The sequence below is a fragment of the Rhincodon typus genome, chromosome 27 (assembly GCF_021869965.1).
Source record: "Rhincodon typus isolate 14 chromosome 27, sRhiTyp1.1, whole genome shotgun sequence".
In the NCBI taxonomy this organism is placed as follows: Eukaryota; Metazoa; Chordata; class Chondrichthyes; order Orectolobiformes; family Rhincodontidae; genus Rhincodon; species Rhincodon typus.
This window is the reverse complement of record NC_063358.1, coordinates 3,728,006-3,745,509: the sequence shown is the minus strand read 5'-3', so window position 1 is coordinate 3,745,509 and position 17,504 is coordinate 3,728,006. Positions and strand designations below refer to the sequence as shown.

Below are 17,504 nucleotides of genomic sequence, written 5' to 3'. Positions count from 1 at the left end.
GAAAAGCTCAGCAGGTCTGACAGCATCTGTGAAGAAAAAAATCAGAGTTAACGTTTCAGGTCCGGTGAGCCTTCTTCAGAACACCAGACCCGAAACGTTAACTCTGATTTTTTCTCCACAGATGTTGCCAGACCTGCTGAGCTTTTCCAGCTACTTCTGTTTTTGTTCCCGATTTACAGCATCCGCAATTCTTTCGGGTATTTATTTGGTATTTGACAACTCAACATGGAAGAGTGGGTAGACTACAACTCCCAGGGTACACCTCAAAGACGAGACCAACATCCAGTTTAAACCATCCACGCCTAAAGACCACGCTGTCACTTCACTGCTGCTCAATTCACAGACGGACGAAGACATCAGCCAACGGGTTCTTGCACCGTTTACATTAGCAGCACCACAGACACACACACTCACCAAAGTACCTGAAGGGAGAGATTTAATTCGCCATGGCACACACTGCTCATTTTGTTGAAGGCACCGAGAAGCTGCTGGAGGTGTGGTTCACTCGGCCGGATGAAACTAAAGGCTCAGGAGATCTCTGTTAACATCCCCAGGTACAAGCAATGAAGCAGCGACGGGAAAAAGGGCAGAAGCAATCCATTTGGGAATATCTATTTATACATCAATGCACGCACAGCACTTGGCTAAAGCACATAGCATGGCTGCTCTGAAATATTAAAACGAATTTGGTAGCTGCCTACGGCTGCACGTCAACCCAATGGGGGAGGGAGTGTAGGAGGAGCAGGTTACAGGAGGTGACAATGTACTTTAAATCTGTAGATTAATGAATCACATCCAATGCTCACTTCCAGAGAAACCATCTGGTAGCGCAATTTTAACACGGAAACATAAAAAAAAATCAACATACCGTCCAATATTCCTGATGATTTTCACAAACTAACCCCTCAAACTCAAGCTTGGTCAGCTGTAACTCACATAATCTTTAAAGAGTTTTAACTTTATCTCCGAAAATTAGACATGAAGTAAGAAGGTGGCTCATTTCCTAAAACCAGGTCGGATTACAACGTAAAAGCACCAGACTTCCAATTAGTTTGATGTCAGAACTTTGTGCCTTATTTAATAATGTATTGAGATAATCTTGTCTCCAACCCAACACCCCTCCCCCCAAAAAAAGACAAAAACGACATCAAATTCTGGTCTGAAAACAACAAACGCTGGAATTCTACAGCATTTTTTTAATGTTTTCAGTACAGATCCCAGCATCTGCGGTAATTTATTCCTACATCAAATTCTGGTCATTTCGAGGGCCTCCTTTTGCTGTTGGTTCTGTCACCATGCTGGAAGGGGATGGCAGGAGTGCGCTCAGTCCCTCGGGAGAATGTTGTCCCGAACAATTCATCTGTAACATTGTTTAAAATGTCAGTTCCAGGAAATGCGCTTATTCTTCACATGGTTTGGGTCGGCGTTCAGCTGTTTATTTATTTTTTGAATAACGTCGTAGCCCTTTGCAGTCTGCAGACTTCCATCCACAAAAAAAAAACTTTCAATCCTGGCTCAGTAAACGGCGGGGGCAGGGGGGAAATGGCAGGAGTTACCTTCCTGCAGACTAGAGACAAACCACTAGCATTTCAGAGAAGTGGTGTCTTTGTTTGGCTGCCTGGGATCAGTTTGCTTGCTGCTGTTCATTGAAGTGTTTAGAGAAAGTGCTATCGCTGATTTAATAAATACTTTTTATAATTAAGAACATGTTCGAATCTGCAGATTAAAGAGTTTCAAAATATTGTAAAGGATGACAGAAACCTTTTTGATTGCTTGAGAATTGAACCAGCCATTTAATCAAGTCTACTTATTAAATTAAATCTACTCATGTCCAAATTTAGTGAAAGCAGATGATATTGTTTAAGTACGTTACCCATTGCAGAGGACACGGTTGCACTAGTGCAATTATTGGGTAATGTCAGTAAGCTAGCGCGTCCTTGTTACAAACATACTGACTATTAATATTAATATCCAGTCCCCCCGCAGGATCATTAAAAATACAACACACATTGTCGCTGGACCATTTCCTGACAATGCTTTTACGATCACTGTGCGCGGTTATAATTAGGAACAAAGCGCATTATCCCAATTAACGTTTACAGAAACAGTTAGGCCGGCCTCTCATGTTTTAAAGGTAAGGTTGTGGTTGTGACATTCAGCATGCGCCCTAGCTTCTGCCCAATCAGCTCCACGGTAACATGTCCCAAGCTGATAAGAGTTATTCTGGGAAGCATGTCAAATATTAAACCGTCAGCAATGGCACACTTGATCCAGAACATCTTTACTTTTTTTAAAAAAAGGCACATTTACCAAACTATTTTCAAGTAGGAGTTGGATAAAGTTCTTAGGGCTAAAGGGATCAAAAGGTATGTGGGAGTGCGGTAATTGGGAACAGGAAATGAGTTGGATGATCCACCATGATCATGTTGATTGGCACAGCAGGCTTGAAGGGCCGAATGGCCTACTACTGCACTTATTTCCTAGAACTAAGGGGCATTGTCTGAGAATTAGGTCTAGACCCTTCAGGATAGATGTTAGGAAACACTTCGACACAGAAAGGGTGGGAGAGGTTTGGAGGTCTCTTGCACAAATGGCAGTTTGTGTTGAGTTAGTTGTTACTTTTAAATCAGAGATAGATGTAGTTTTGTTAAGCAAAGGCATTGAGATATGGACCAAAGGCAGGGTTATGGAGTGAAGCTATAGATCAGCCATGATCTAATTGAATGGTGGAACATGCTCCAGGGCTGAATGACCTAATCCTATTTCTATGCTCCTATGTTACAGTAAGAATAATTAATGCACTGTATTACCACAAGAGAATTTTTTCAAACTCAGATATTTTGTTTGGAGATACTTCAGATTTCACCTTTTTTTTCTGTAAAAGCATGATCAATTTTAGAATGTCAATATCCATTGTTTAAAAATATCCAGATAGTAATCACTACATTATTCTCATCAATTCCCAATTAAGGAAATAAGGTTCTGCTCCTGCGCACTGACTGGTGAACAAAGCTGGGAATGGTCAGTGTGTGAAAATTGGACCGGAACAGAGCATACCTGTTGCTCATGCTCCTCTCTCCTCCCAGTTAGAGGATGCTGTGTATGCAATTGGGGTGAGCTTACAGGTGAAGAATAGCCACTGAAGGGTTGCTCAGGACAGCCAGTGAAGAAAAAGCAGAGTGAAAAACCTTGGGTGCTGTGCGGGAATGAATCACCAACCACATTTCTATTGTCTACTCTTTTCTGGAACCAAAAATCTTTACGCATTCAGGAAAACTGGGTAGATGACCATTTTAGTGTATTGGAACTCATCTTAAAAAATCTGCCCTCCTCATCAGAGCAAAATTCATCAGTTGCTATTTTAAGAAATATTCACCATGAATGGGAAAACGAGAAGATAACCCACTGTTACCTTTGACAGATCACTCACACTGGCCAGGTGTACAAGTGTTAGGCAAATGTGTGTCAAGTCTACTTTTGCATCAATGCCATCCTTATATGTTTGCTCAACTCCCATAACCTGAAGAACCTTTTAACTGCAAATATTTGAAGAAATGTGAATATTTGTCATTAATCATTGCTGCTTGATGATGTTATATACCATTTGATGTTAGCACGAGTGACATCACTTGATTAATGTGGCTAAAATAGTAACTTGTCCACTCATTATACATTAGGTTGAAAGCTGATGAAACCTGATGGCAAAACTGATTGCAATGAACCAGAAATCATAATTATCTTTTGCCTCAGAATTTATTTTTGATCCACCAAATTTCAGCGTGTCATTTTCGTGGGTGATTACACATTACACTGTTACAACATGCCATTACAGATAACAGAGCTTGACAGTATTAATCTAGTAGTAAGGTCTTCCTGTTCTCAAAAAAACAGTTACAGGTAGTCACAATGAAGATGATACTAAAGCTTTCTTGTCAGTAACTGCTACCATCTTTTGCATAAAATAAATTTGAATGGAACAAGCTGCTGGATAATGTGCATTGTTTGGTTGTCAGTGTGACAAGAACTGCCAAGATGTTTATGTGCTCAGGTAAGTGACAGCTTTAGGATTTAATACTCTACTGATTGTGGACTGTTTTAAGGACCCATTAAATCAATTGTTTGATGTTGTTAACTTCATTATTGAAAACAAAAACTAATTGGGTCTTGTTTTACACACTTGTTTCAAAGAAAACTTGAGCAGTTGTCGTAAAAGTGTAGGACACTTTTTAATTTTGACGAAGTTATTCTCACTTAATAACTTCTTTTATGAACATTATAAAGAATGCATCTCATTCAGGAGTCAAACATTTGAAAAGTCTTCATATAGGAATGTGGAGATCTTTTAAAAGTGACTTGCTGTACTCATTAAATTATAATAGGAAGACAGAGAGTTGTAATGATTTTCCAGAGTCAAACATTGAAGAATTATGCAATAGAATGAATTGCTCTGCCTTTCTACTGGTCTCCAGAGTCCATTGTAACTTCCTGTTATGATGAGAACTGAGTGATTAATAGCAAAAGATTGTAAGTTTCACAGGAGGAATGTAGGATATTGCATTGGCTCCAGGCATTGTTTGTGCACCCAAGGCTGTTCTATTATAGGGAAGGCACTTTTAAACCATTTACAACCAAAAACCTGGACTCTATTTATTTTAGAAACTTAGGCTGCATTTTGCAAATGCGGAAAAGTAAAGGTTCATTCTGTACTCTATTTATTTGCTCCTTATGAATTAAATCTTTTGTATAATACATTAAATTTGAGGGTGGTAAACTTAATGCTTGAAGCTCAAAAAACAGGAATAATACTTTTCTGATTGATTTAATTAACCATGTATTAATTTAGAAAAACAACATTCCTTCTGCCTTCCTGTAAAAAGAAATCAAGGAATGTTATGTCTAAGTTTGCTCAGTCGATGTAAACATCTCAAACCAGCTCTGCTTTGAAGGCAACTGCACTCTTACATAGTATTTCATATATTCACAATCTCATGGAAGGAGAAAAAGGATTTCCAAATTGCTCTCCTCGTTCATTTGTTCTTCCAAATTGTGCTATTTTTTCCATTTTGTTATTTTAGCAGTGACTGCATTGGCAGCAGTCTTGCCTCCGCATCAGATGTAGTGGTTGAGAAGACCTGAGACCAAAATCTAAAATAGTATTCCAGTGCAGTGCTGAGGGAGTGTTGCACAATGGAGGTGCTGTCTTTTGGGTGAGGCATTAAACTAATATTTGTATCTGCCCCCCTCTGGAGAATGTAAAATATCTCACAGCACTATTTCGACAAACAACACTGGAGTTATCCCCATTGCTTGGCCAAATATTTATCCTTTAATCAGCATCACAAAAGTAGACCATCTAGCCATTATCATATTGCTGTTTGTGGGGGTTTCCTATGCGCAATGGGCTGCTATGTTTCTACATTACAAAAGAGATTATACTTCAAAATCGCTTCATTGGCTAAAAAGCTTTTGAGACATCCATAAGACCATAAGATATAGGAACAGAATTGATCATGACTGACACATTTGTCAATGCCATTCTCCTGCCTTCTACATGTAACCCCTGAGCCCCTCACTAATCGAGAACCTAGCTATCTCTGCCTTAAATACACTCAATGACTTGGCCTCCACAGCCTTCTTTGGCAATGACTTCCACAGATTCCCCACCCTCTGTCTGAAGAAATTCCTCCTCATCATCTCAGTTTTAAGAAGTTTTCCCTTCACTCTGAGGCTGCGCCCTCAGGACTGATGTACTGATCATTAAAGGCTCCTACGTAAATGCAACGTATTCTTTCTTGAAAGCCTCATACATGTTCCGTACAATCTATTCTCCAGGTAAAGTAAATGTAATCAGTCGAATCTTTCTACGTAACCCTGGGCTTCACTGAAATGGAGATCAAGAAAGCTAGCAGGTGGAAAGGTGGGTGTCACTTACAATAAACCTTAATATAATCTTAATCATTAATTTATTTTTAAAAGCTTATTATGATAGCTGCAGCAACTAATCATGTCATTTCATGTTTTCAAACTGTTTTCTTGATTCTTGATTAAGCTGAATATCAAATAAAAAACAATTGGTCGATGGAGTTTAATTTAGATAAATGTGATGTGCTGCATTTTGGAAAGGCAAATCAGGGCAGGACTTATACACTTAATGGTAAGGTCCTGGGAAGTTGCTGAACAAGGAGACCTTGGAGTGCGTGTTCATAGTTCCTTGAAAGTGAAGTCCCAGGTATACAAGGTAGTAAAGAAGGCATTTGGTATGCTTGCCTTTATTGGTCAGTGCTTTGTGTATAGGAGTTGGGAGGTCACACTGAGGCTGTATAGGACATTGGTTAGGCCACTTTGGAATACTGCACTCAGTCCTTTTCTCCCTCCTATAGGAAAGATGTTGTCAAACTTGAAAGGGTTCAGAAAAGATTTACAAGGATGTTGCCTGGGTTGGAGCTTTGACCTATAGGGAGAGGCTGAATATGCTGGGGCTATTTTCCCTGGAGCATCGGAAGCTGAGGGCTGATCTTATTGAGGTTAATAAAATCATGAGGGGCATGGATAGGTTGAATAGTAAAGGATTTTTTCTTAGGGTAGGGGAGGCTAAAACTAGAGGGCATAGGTTTAAGGTGAGGGAGGAAAGATTTAAAAGGGACCTGAGGGGCAACTTTTACACACAGAGGGTGGTGCGTGTATGGAATGAACTGCCAGAGGAAGTGGTGGAGGCTGGTACAATTACAGCATTTAAAAGGCATCTGGATGGGTATGTGAATAGGAAGGGTTTAGAGGGATACGGGCCAAATGCTGGCAAATGGGACTGGATTAATTTAGGATATCTGGTTGGAATGGACGAGTTGGACCGAAGGGTCTGTTTCCGTGTGGTATGACTCTATTTTTTGTATTCTTTCATGTGATGAAGGAGTCACTGCCAAGTCCAGCATTTGTTGTCCTTCCCCAATTGTCCTTGAACAAGATGGCTCCACTCAGCGTCTAGGAGAAATAATAAGAAACAAATAAATGATTCTACCTCATCTCCTCAAATATACATACAGTGCAGCCATAATATGTCAAAATTAATTCTCCAATGTTTTCCCTGCCCATCTCTTGCTGTGCAACGCCAGACTTCTGCTAAATTTGTGTTTTTTGGATTTCCCTAACTTACAAGGCAATAATGGACTCCGCGACTGCATAAGTGTCATTTTGTGTATCACTCGAATAGATTATCAGTCCCAAAATTGTTCTAATTAATGTTCCCTAATACAATGTTAGAGAGGTACGCTGGGGCATACAAACAGGAGATTCTGCCTCTAGCTGTGAATACTATTATTTTGTTTCTAGGCTTTAAAGACATATTCCAAAATTGGATGGAAAAGAAATTCTCACACATACAGCTTTCCAATTGGCATTCAGCTCATGGGAAAAAGAACTTCTCTCGAAACAGCTGGCATCTCATTTAATCACAACGGAGGCAGTCTCGAACAGCAATCTGAAGGCCCAGTGGTTTTAATTTTAACAATCTATTGCTCATTGTCTCCTGTCCTCCTCCCCATCATACAATATTGCTGTCACAGTCCCCCTCCCCCAGAGTGCATCACTTAACTCTCTTTGCCCCCGCATTCCCTTCCCACTGAGTGTCCACTTCCTAGCTAGGAGGGGACACTGATCATCCATTCCACATCCTACATTGCCTATGAGTAATGCCATGGGAGATTGTTTAATTAACAATTAAAATGAATTAGGTAAGTGAGAAGAAGATGGATTCAATGGTGCATCTTGTGCTTTAGTTCCAGTGTACCTAAAGGGACTGTGGGCACTAATTAGGTTTTTGTTGTGATACAACAAACATTTTCTTCAACTAATAAATATAGTTGCCATAATTATACAGTGATGTGGTGTCAGTCCATGAAAACTTTATCGAAATTACTGTCGCTTACAGCAAAGTTTTAGATCCGCACACTGGGGAACAAATTGCAACCTCATCAGAGTTTGAATCATGGATTTTGTGCATTTAGCCACTTTAAGTAATTCCTCAGAAAAGCACTCATTTTTACATCTAATGAACTTTGTAAGGATTAATGGGAATGGAAATGGGTAAAAATGTATCTGCTGTATGAAATTAAGAGCTAAGATTTAAAAAGAAAGAGGCATCCTATGAAAGGCTTTCACCTTACACTCATCAGGACAGATGCAAGAATGCCAAATTTCAAAGGGAACAATTTTGATTTATACAGCATGAGGGATGGGAGTTGATTGGTTGGTTGTGGACTCTGATAGCTAAGGCATTGTCATGGGGATTGCACCCAGAAACAGTTAACCCCAAATTTCTATTTAAATTTATAAAACGCAAGTCCATTCTTATCAGCCCAATTTACTGAACAATCTTAAGTACGCCAAAAATTATACTCATGAGCAATTTAAGAGATCAGTTTGGTCAGTAACACCTGCTAGAAGCTATGTATACTCATATAAAATGGGAGCCCTGTTCCCTGGTGCATGCTCCATGGCACATCTTGACCAATTAGAGTCAACTTTAAACCTCAAAAGGAATGGTGACAATTGTCCATCTAGCCTACCTTTTCAGTCCAAAGATGTGCAGGTTAGGTGGACTGACCGTGATAAATTGCCCCATAGTGTTCAGGGATGTGTAGGTTAGGTGCATTAGCCATCGGAAGTGTAGGATTACAGGGATAGGGTGAGGGATGGGTCTGGGTGGGATGCTTTTCAGAGAGTTGATATGGTCTTGTGGAATTGTGGAGTTTCTATGATTCTATGGAACTACGTCCAGACCCCTGTGCCCCCCATTGCCGTTTGCTCCAATTCTCCTAATTTAATCCCCTCCCCGACCCCCTCCCTCAAAATCATGTAATCAGTATTTGTGGAACACATAGTCGTGGTCTTTCAAATGGTCCTTAAAAAAAAAACTTTGTCATAGTTTACTGCTAAATTCTACCATCCCATCTAATAACGATTCACAATTCTACCACCCAGAAATTGCTTTCTTTCCTGTTTTCCTCTGACACTTTTAACTTTCACATTCAAATAGTTTACTTGTTTTTTTCACCACCAGTGAGCATTGAACACACAGTTTTAACAACCTAGTCATCGTTACAGCCAAATCTCCTCTCTGCTGTTACCTCAAGCACTTTGCTACTTAACATGTAATCAATATTTTCAGTTCTTCTATGGAATTTCAGCATTTTTCTGCAGTATATTCCATTTGCCATCTCTCTGATTATTACCTTACCCTATTCAAATCCCTTTTGGACATCACAGTGCTTAGCATCAATTTGGCCTTATCCATAAAACTGGCAATCTTTGAGAAATTCTCTACTCCTTTTCATTTGTAAAGATTCTGGAAACGAATTTCTTATTTAACTATGCCCAGTGTTGAATAGTTTGTCTATTCTGATCAAATAAGCCCGAAAGGCCTTTTTAAATATTTTGGTTAAAGGCTTGGCAATGTCAGGAAGAAATTATCTCAGGTCTACATCAGTTGGGAACAGCATTCTCTGCCCAGCATTGATAAAGAAAAGAAATGCCCACATTAAATCACAGAGGGAGGCTATTCAGCCCATTGTTCCTGCACCAGCTCTTCAAATTAGGATCATTAACCCAATGCCATGCCCTTGTACACCATTTCTATCCAAATATCTTTCCGATGCCCCTCAATTGAACCTACCTCCACCTCATTTCCAGGCAGCACATTCAGCCTAACTACCTGCTGTGTGAAAAAGTTTTTTCTCACATCATCTTTGTTTGCACATCACTTTAAATCTGTGCTCCTTATTCTTGTATTTTGGAAGCAGTTTCTCCGTAGCTACTCTGTCCAGCCCACTTATGATTTTGAAAATCAGAAGAAGATCCCTCTCAGTCTTCTCTCCAAGGACACCAGTCCCAACTTTCTCAGTCTCCCCCGTCCCATAACTGAAGTTCTTCATCCCCGGAACCATATTTGTAAATTGCTTCTGTACTCTCTCCAATGTGCTGTGGTGCCCACAACTGTACACAATACTGCAGCTGAGGTCTAACAAACACCTTGTACTTATTGATATAACTCTTCACTACCACAGGTTATCCAAAACACTTCACAGCCAATGACTGCTTTTATAGAAATGTGTAATCGCTGTTAAGATAAGCAGTGAAGGAGCTGCTTTCAGTAATTCCTGCATTTCCATAGTGCCATTCCTGCCCTCAGAACATCCCAACATGCTTCGCAGCCAATGAAATACATCTGAAGTGTAATCATTGTTGTAATTGAGAATCTGTGGCTAGTAATTTGCACACTGCAAGATCCCATAAACAGAAATGTGCTGCTGATCAGCTAATCAGTTTATGTGATGTTGATAGAGGGATAGATATTGGTCAGGATGCTGGCGAGAACGCTTCTGCTCTTTGAAATATTGTCATAGGATCTTTTATAGCCACTTGAGAAGACAGAAGACACCTGGTTAACTTTTCATACAAAACCCAGCATTGTTGTCAATGTTGCACTGGATTGTCAGCTGTGATTTTGTATTCAAGTCTTATAGTGGGATTAGAATACAATACCTTGTGACACAGAGGCCAGAGTGCAAACATTTCCATTTAGTTGAATACTTAAGAAATTTGCTTGTTCCATAAACAACATGGTGCCAAATGACTGGTAGAAAATCTGTTTTAGTGTTGTGCATTATTTTCTGGCTGGCCAAGGCACAAAGGCAAGTTCTTTTGAAGAGTTCTGAAATAACTCTACAGAGGCTGGTATCCCATCACCAGGGCACCCTTTATTTATATGTGCTGAGTCCTTGAAACTGATCCAGCTCCCTCAGAGCCAGTTGTCAGAGCAAGCAGGATGTCTGACACTTCTGTTCTTATCTGTCAGCTAGGGCTCCCTGTTTGGACTAGCTTAACAGCCCCAATCGGGGAACTCATATTCTGTGAGAATCGAAATAACTGCGGATGCTGTAAATCAGAAACACAAACAGAAAATGCTGGTAAAGCTCTGCAGGTCCGATAGCATCTGCGCTGCCAGACCTGCAGAGCTTTTCCAGCAATTTCTGTTTTGTTTCATATTCTATAAGGCCCACCTGGCTGATCTCATCACAATCAGTACAGTTCCATAGCACTTTTCAGTGAAGACGGATAACATTTCAATTGAACATCTCCTCTGAACAATGGCACATGAGATAGTGCAGACCTGCACTGCAGCATCTCTGGAATGGAGCTTGAACCTTTCAATTCAAACGTACGATTATCACATCCAAAACAAGGCAGAAAGACTTAAAGGTCTGCAGTAATGCAGAATGACTTAAGTATCTTTCCTTGGGCGTTCCAATAAAATCAAGAGAAAAAAATATTTTGTGCACCATATTATTCACTGTTCCTGCTATTGAAGTGGCTATGGTGCATTACAGTTCACTCAGGGAGTCCAAGTTGCTGTGGCAACCATACCTTTTACATGTCTGCAGTAGCCTGGAGCTATGGATAATGATGAGAGAGGCTCAGGTTTCTTTCCATCTAGTAGCTGACCAGGAATTTCTCTCACTCTTACCACCTGCTATTGGCATAAACTGGTGGGATTTCCAGGTTGATATTTTTGGGCCCTGTTCTGAATGCATTTTCCCAAGTCAATAACTCCTGGGGCGATCTCAAACCCAGACCTTGTGGCCCAGAGGCAGGGAGGAGTGCTACTCACTGTACCATAATACCTCCAAGCTATTTAAGCAATCCATTTGAATGCTGTAAAAGTGTTCAATAAACCAATTTTTACAATATATGTTAATGACTTGGAGGAAGGAAGTGAATGTACTGTAGCCAAATTTGCAGACCACACTAAAATAGGTGGAAGGGCAGGTTGAGAGAGGGATACAAACAGTTTACAGAGTGATTGTAAGTGAGTGATCAAAAAGTTTACAAATGGAATGTAATGTAGAAAAATGTGAAGTTGTTCATTTTGGAAGGGGGAGAACGAAAGAGCAGGGTATTATTTAAATGAAAAAAAACTGCAGAAAGCTGCAACACAAAGGGACTTGGGGGTACTTGTACAAAAAAAAAGCACAGAGAGCTCGTACTCAGGTGCAGCAGGGAAGTTGAATGAATTGGTCTGGCACAGGCAGCAGCGAAGGCAGTGGTGGAGGAGAGTCGGCCCAGTGGTGAAAAATATTGCTTGAAGATCAGTGACCTCAACGTTGGTAGACAGCGGCATCGTGGCGGAGGAGGGATGGCAGAGCAGACGTTGATGATAAGCTGGCTCAGGACATTTCTGTTCCCAACCTGAAACATCGGCTTTCCTGCTCCTGTGATTTTCTTTTTCCCTTTATTCATTCACAGGATAAGGGCATCGCTGGCCAGGCAGCATTTATTGCACATCCCTAATTGCCCAGAAGGCAGTTAAGAGTCAACCACATTGCTGTGGGTCTGGAGTCACATGTAGGCCAGACCAGGTAAGCATGGCAAGTTCCTTCCCTAAAGGATATTAGTGAACCAGATGGGTTTTTCCCCAACAATCGACAATGGATTCATGGTCATCATTAGATTCTTAATTCCAGATATTTGTTGAATTCAAATTCCACCATCTGCCATGGCGGGATTCAAACCCAAGTCCCCAGACCATTAGAGATAACAAGGTGTAGAGCTGGATGAACGCAGCAGGCCAAGCAGCATCATAGGAGCAGAAGGGTCTAGGCCCAAAACGTCAGCCTTCCTGCTCCTCTGATGCTGCTTGGCCTGCTGTGTTCATCCAGCTCTACACCTTGTTATCTCAGATTCTCCAGCATCTGCAGTTCCTACTATCTCTCCCCAGACCATTATCTGGGTCTCTGGATTAACAGTCCAGCGATAATACCACTAGGCCATCGCCTCCCCACACTGTGTTATCTCAGGACTGATGGACTCTGTTTAAGCCATATCTTTCTATTTTTTTCCTTACTCTTAAATTATTCAAAATGGCACCGAATCGTGGTGACAAAGCTTTTCATTTCTTGTATTCTTACTGTAAAATACACATGAAAATAAAATCATTCATCATTCAAATGTTGGGCCCTTATTTCAAGGGCTTGGAGTATTTATTTTGTTCATTCATAGGATGTGGGCATCACTGGCTAGGCCAACATTTATTGTCCATCCCTAATTGCCCAGAGGGCAGTTAAGAGTCAACCACATTGCTGTGGGTATGGAGTCACATGATGGCAGATTTCCTTCCCAAATGACACTCGTGAACCAGATGGGTTTTTATTACAATCAACAATGGTTTCATGGTCATCAGTAGATTCTTAATTGAATTCAAATTCCACGGTCTTCCACGGTGGATTCAAACCCCCATCCCCAGATCATTTGCTGAGTTTCTGGATTAATATTCTAGCAATAATACCAGTAAGCTGTTGCCTCCCCTATAAGAGATAGAAAATCTTATTGCAACTATACAAGGTGCTGGTGAAGCTACATCTGGAGCTGTTTTGGCCCCCTTATTTAAGGAAGGAAATCATTTCATTGAAGGCAGTTCAGAGAAGGTTCACTCAGTTGATTCCTGGCACAGAGGGATTGTCTTATGAGCGAAGTTTAAAATGTTTGGGACTCTACTCATTGGAATTTAGAAGAATGAGAGGTGATCTCAATGAAACATATTGGATTTTAAGGGGCTTGACAGGGTAAATACTGAGAAGATGTTTACCCTCATGGGAGAGTCTAGAACCAGAGGACATAGTCTCAGAATAAAGGGACACCAATTTAAGATTGAGAGGGTTGTGAGTCTTTGGATCTGCTTACCACAGAAAGCTGTACACTTAAGGCTGAGATGGATTCTTGATCAGTCGGGGAATCAAGAGTTACAGGGAAAGGGCTAGAAAATGGATGTGAGGAATGTTGGATCAGCCAAAATCCTGTTGAATGGTAGAGCAGGCTCAAGGGGTTTAACAGCCTATTCCTGTTCTTATTTCGTATGCTCTAATTTTTGCTTTATCATACACTCAACATGGAAATGTAAGTCAGGAATCTGTACAAATATTTACTCAAGCTTCGTTTCCAATAAGTCGTGAATACTTAACTCTTAATAAGCAAATAAAAAATAAAGAGAATGATACCTTTTTCACAAATTACAGGCTCTGACTCTTTTTCAGAACCATATTGAACACAAAACATTAACTCTGTTTCTCTCGCCACGCAGATGCTGTCAGACCTGCTAAGTTTTTCCAGTGTTCTCTGTGTTTGTTTCAAATTTCCAGCATCTGCAGGATTTTGTCTTTAATCAAGCTCTTAATGAAGGGGGGAGTTTAACTAAAATGCTGGGAATGCTTGCTGAGCATTGATCACAGGGAGCATCTATGGAGAGAGAAGCTGAGCTAAACTTTCAGATCAATGACCTTTCATTAGAATGTTTGACATGATTCTCTGCTATTTCTCTAACATGTACGCACCTTCATCTCCTTGCAGCCTGGAAAATTCTTCCATACATGTATATCCTGCAGTTATAAGAAGCTGCTGGTCTGACACAGAGCTCTGCTCACATTCAGTACATTGACAATACTTTGCACTCAGTGAAAAAGCCCTCTTGTTCAGGACTTTTAAACAGAGGCTAAGTAAGTCGATAATTCATCCCAGTCATCCAGTAAACTACCCAAGTACGTCTTTTAATCCAATCTTTGTGCTGTAGGTGTATTCCATCTGCTGTTAAGCCCAACGGTCTGATTCAGTCTTTCACTATTGTATTCCATAATCAGAGCTTGATGAGTTTATACATTTGTACTTTTACCTCAATGTGAAATCTGCAAATATTTCACTGTCAAAGTTTCTATAATGTATACAACCTTGAAAATTCTAGGACAGAGTGCAGAAACAAAAATTATGAGAGTACAGCTGTAAAATGGGACTGAAATTAACTGTTTGTGCTTCGAGGTGACACCAATAAATGATTTGCGTTTTATTTGTTGTACTTGAGCAGAAATAATCAGTCAAAGACCACTCACATTTACGCAGAAGACACTAATAATGGACCTATATTAGTTATTTGGCAACAGGATGAAAATATTTAATGATGTCCCTACTGCCTTGATGACAAAAAAAATGTGGGAACTAGCAAACAGGGAGCAAAGAAGAAGCAGCTGAGTAAATCTTACTGAAACCTTGCATTTGTACATAGTGATTAAGTTACATGTATACATGTGAACTGACTATGTTTATTTAAATAAAACAGTGTAAGATACAGTGAAAAGATATTTTTAAATAAAGAAAATGACATGTCAGGCTGAATGAAATGAATCAACAATGCGGTGCCTTTTCTTTGGCCTTAGGTTGTCCTTAATTACCTTCTAAATTTAAACATGACAATTCAATCACATGAATTAATGCATCTACAGAAACACCTGATTCCAATCACTACTGTGCAGTTTTATTCTATAATCCCCCCAGCAACACCCCATCCATAAACAGTCCAGCCCCTATGCAACCGACTGTCCTTTTCCAAAGGTCGTTGCCACATCTCGGTTTCAAACCTACTGCTGCCCATTCCCGATACAGCTGCTATCAAAAAATACTCCGAATCACGAGCAATGCCATGGTATCGCAGTGTGGCAGAGGAGCAGTGGGTTACAGATTCACACCCTCGCATGCCCACACAGTAAGCTCTTGATCTGAGTTGTGCAGTCCATGCAGACATACCAGATGATTCCCCACAGGAAGGGAATGAAAACCAGAAGGTGAGTTAGCCCAAACTGCAGGGAGGTCTCTGTCAGTTCTGGCGACTGTGATAGTGAGCCAAAGAACAGATCGCCTGACTTTCCTTGGACATGGGAACGCTCGACATAGAAACCAAATAAGGGGAAGGAGAGAATGATATAAATCACTTCAAGTGAAAAATTAACCATCAGTGATGTTTGCATAATAGTCAGTGAGGAGGTCAAACCTTTTGTTCCCATTGACTTAAAAGCTCATTAACCTAAAACTCTAATGTGTTGCCAGATAATTGAATTTCACCTTTTCTCTTCGGCACAGTTTTGAGACTTTTTTTTAGGAGAAATTGCAATTAACATCAAAAAGTTGAATAAGTTTCAGTTTGATCACGATCAGAATCAAGATTACACAAATATATTGCTGAGAATTTTACGGTCATTCAGGCTGAATGTGAATAATAAAGGGTTGAAATCTAACCTTGAGGAATGAAGCATTAAAATTGCATTGCCTTTTCACCATTTCAACTTAACTCTCTTATGGGCAATCACTGAGAGCCAAGAAAGGCTTCACACTTGGCATGTCAATTTTACATTTTTAATCACAGACAGACCCCAAGCTGAGTGTGTGCAAAACTACAAGGCCATCTGGTGCAGCAGGATGCATGAGCCGGGCTGTTGCTGACCAGTGCTGAGAAAGTTGATGCCCCATGTTCTCCCAGATTGGAAAGGAGACTGCACAGAAATGAATTTAACAGAGAAAGACAGGGAAAAATAAAACACGGAAACGATGCTCAAAATCCACTCATTAGGACAAAGCTTCTCTCTCTGCTGTTTAAAACAAATGGGTTAACGTTTATTGAAAGACCAAGGAGAAGACATTTAGATTGGAGCCTTGGTACTGCATTGTACAGTTTAGAAGCATTTCATCCTTTTTCTCTAGTGCAATGTCAATTGGGTAAGCTTACAGCAAAATTAAGAATCTGAATAATTATCAAAAGTGGTAATAACAGTGAAGCACATTTGAACACTAACACATGGAATTAAAGAGGAGTGGGACATTGGCCATGCTTGTGATTTCCCCAGTGGTGAGATTGTAATCTTAGCTTGTCATTGTGGAGAGACACTGAGTGGAAGCTGGCACAGGAAAGAAGGGAAATTTGCCAGGAAAGTAATTTCAGGTCACTCTCAACCATCTCCTCACAGCGTAATCAGAGCAACACCAGAAAAAGAAATGAAACAAAAGGACCCTTGTTCTCAGTTATAAACTCCAGTAATTCTGAAATTACGTGATTGGGTATTACACACTTGCACTAAACACCTTTATCTGAAATTTCTCTCCCAGTATATAAATAAATACAGCAGATTTTCATATGCTGGTGCCCCACAGTGTTATCCCAGGGCTGATGTTAGACAAGCTGAGTGTTTTTGTTTGCTCAATAAAAATGCTGGTTTGAATATAAATCCAATTTCTAACCTCTTTTGCTAAAGTAAGTAAATCAAAGAAATTATCCCCTCAAAATTAAGTTAAATGATCTTTGAAAGCTAAAACACTTTCAACATTTCTTTTGCTAGATGTTTTTGACTAGATCAGACATGCATTTAAAATTTTAAAATTCTCCACCTCATTCTCAAATCCCTTTACCTCCAAGTGATCTTCTCCAGTTTTAAAAGCCTTCAGGACATTTGTGTTCATATAATTCCGGCCTCTTAGTCAATTCCCAGTTTTAATTGCTGCACCATTGATGGCCATGCCTTCAGCAGCCAGGGCCCTAAGTTCTACACTTCCCTCCCCAGACTGATCTATTTGCCTTTAAGGTACACCTTAAAAGCTTCCTCGGTGACCAACGGTTCGGCTACCTGCTTTTTTTATTGAAC

General features: G+C 40.2%; 1 protein-coding gene across 4 annotated transcripts in view; it reads left to right on the top strand.

The window, feature by feature from the left end:
- The first annotated feature begins 331 nt into the window (after positions 1-331).
- LOC125486285 (S-adenosylmethionine decarboxylase proenzyme 2-like) overlaps positions 332-17,504 on the top strand; it is a 54,746-nt gene continuing 37,573 nt past the window's right edge. For 2 of the 4 annotated variants that reach the window (XM_048613183.1, XM_048613184.1), the window contains exons 1-2: positions 332-554; positions 5,833-5,917. The gene's annotated coding sequence lies outside the window, so the exon portion shown is untranslated. Of the gene's footprint in view, positions 555-5,832; positions 5,918-12,356; positions 12,411-17,504 lie in introns of those variants that run through there. The other 2 variants (XR_007264970.1, XR_007264971.1) reach the window with 2 other exon arrangements.